We start from the raw sequence: 2,500 nt of genomic DNA on the forward strand, positions 1-2,500 counted from the left end.
TTTCCCGCCCCTTTTCTTTGACCTCTTCCCGAGTAGACCGGCGCCTAAACGAGGCACTTGGTTTATTTCCCGCCCCTTTTCTTTTCTTTTTTTTTGGCCTCGCCGAGTAGACCGGCGTCCAAAGGAGACACTTAGTTTTTCCCCCGCCCTTTTTCTTTTCTTTTCTTTTCTTTTCTTTTTTTGCCTCGCCTCCCCTCCCCTCCCTTCCCGAGTAGACCGGCGCCTAAACGAGGCACTTGGTTTATTTCCCGCCCCTTTTCTTTTCTTTTTTTTTGGCCTCGCCGAGTAGACCGGCGTCCAAAGGAGACACTTAGTTTTTCCCCCGCCCTTTTTCTTTTCTTTTCTTTTCTTTTCTTTTCTTTTTTTGCCTCGCCTCCCCTCCCCTCCCTTCCCGAGTAGACCGGCGCCTAAACGAGGCACTTGGTTTTTTTTCCCCACCCCTTTTCCCGCTCTCCGCTTAAATGTCAGTATCGCCGCCGGTCGATCGTCGTTTTAGTTTTAAAACGGTCATAAAAGCGGAATACGTTTTGAAAGTCGACGAGCCCGGTGTGTGGAGACCGGAATTGGGCAAGCTGTGCTCTCGTCTTCTGGGGGTGACATTTCTCCCTGAGCGCTGCTGGCTTTAGAAAGACCATTCGAAGACGGGTTAGGGTCGGGGTCGGGGAAGCGAGCGTCAGGTCTCGCCGCCCCGATTTTTCCAACCAAGAAAGCAGGACGCTTGAAACCGCGATGCGAGCTTGGACCGGAAGGCTTGCGATAGCAAGAGATCTAGGCAAGAACGGAAGCTTTTCACTTCAAACAAACCAGCTATTTAAAGCAACCCCTCGCACGCGACATCCATCGTGGCAGGGAAACAGAAACAGAGACGCCGGCCCGGCCGAGGCTGCCGGAGCGGCCCGGTAGACCGGGCCGCCGTCTGCCCGTCTTTAAGTCGAAAGACGACTTTAAATCTAAAAACGGTTTTAAGTCGAAAGTGTGGGTTAGGGTTAGGGGAAAAAGTTGTGGGGTTAGGGTTAGGGGAAAAAGCTGTAGGGTTAGGGTTAGAGAAAACAGTTGTAGGGTTAGGGTTAGGGTCAGGGTTAGGGAAAATAGTTGTAGGGTTAGGGTTAGGGTTAGGGTTAGGGTTAGGGTTAGAGAAAAAAGTTGTAGGCTTAGGCTTAGAGAAACAAGTTGTAGGGTTAGGGTTAGGGTTAGGGTTAGAGAAAAAAGTTGTAGGCTTAGCCTTAGGTTTAGGCTTAGGCTTAGAGAAACAAGTTGTAGGGTTAGGGTTAGGGTTAGGGTTAGGGGGAAAAGTTGTAGGGTTAGGGTTAGGGTCAGGGTTAGGGAGAAAAGTTGTAGGGCTAGGGTTAGGTTCAGGTTCAGGCTCAGGGTTATCATTCTGGAAATGATATTAGCAGAAGCAATGGAGGAAAGCGAGGAGAGGGAGGGAGGGAGGGATAGATATTAAACGGGATGGACGAAACGTATAGAGCGCACACAAGACACGCGATGAGAAACCACCCGCCCAGAGAAATTCATGTCCGATTTACCGAGAAGACAGGGAGGGCAGAGAGATCGCCATGGATGAGAAACACGACGAGAAAGCACAAAATATCGGCGAGCTGAAATATCGGCGAGCTGGCGAGAGCAAAGATATCGAGTAGATTCAAGAGAGAAAGCGGAATTATTTTATAAACAACGTAGAGATGACCAAGAACAGGAAAGATGGGGAGATGAAAGTGGGGACGGACGACGGGAGGAGAAGAAAGAACAGCCAAAAGAGAGCCAAGAAAGCCAACAAAACGAGAAAGCGTCGAGAGAAGGAGCAGGAGCAGAAGACGTTAAAGAAAGAACCAAGGGACCTAAGAACGACTTGCTCGACAAAGCAAATAGATCAGTAAGAAATGGAAGAAGAAATAAAAATAATTTCCTGGACTAGAAATGGACTGGATTCGGCCATTCGGCAAGAGGAAGGAAAATATGGAATAAATGAGGGAAGTTAAGATCAGAAATGATAGGCCTACGAGAGGTTCCTCTGGGAAAGCTACACCCAAAACTTTTGAGGAAGGAAGATGGCAGAAATTGGAACAAACTTTTCACTTGAAGGGAAGCTTTTCACGTCAAACCAGCTATTTAAATCAACCCCTCGCAGCCATCCTGGCAGAGAAGCAGAAAACCGAAACACTCCAGTCCGGCCGAGGCCCGGGTAAACCGGTCCCGCCCGAGCGAGCGTCCCGGTAGACCGGGACGGCTGCCGGGCGCGGGCACCCCCGGGGCCCGGCGCTGGCACCGAGGCGAAGGGGGAGGTCCCCGACCGAGGCCCGCGGCGCCGGAGCCGGGATCCCGTACCTCCATCGCGGCGGGGGAAACGGAAAGACTGACCCGGCCGAGGCCCCGGTAGACCGGGACGGCTGCCGGGCGCGGGCACCCCCGGGGCCCGGCGCTGGCACCGAGGCGAAGGGGGAGGTCCCCGACCGAGGCCCGCGGCGCCGGAGCCGGGATCCCGTACCTCCATCGCGGC

Source organism: Pantherophis guttatus, unplaced genomic scaffold, assembly GCF_059756535.1.
Source record: "Pantherophis guttatus breed Tessera unplaced genomic scaffold, ASM5975653v1 scaffold_32, whole genome shotgun sequence".
NCBI lineage: Eukaryota > Metazoa > Chordata > Lepidosauria > Squamata > Colubridae > Pantherophis > Pantherophis guttatus.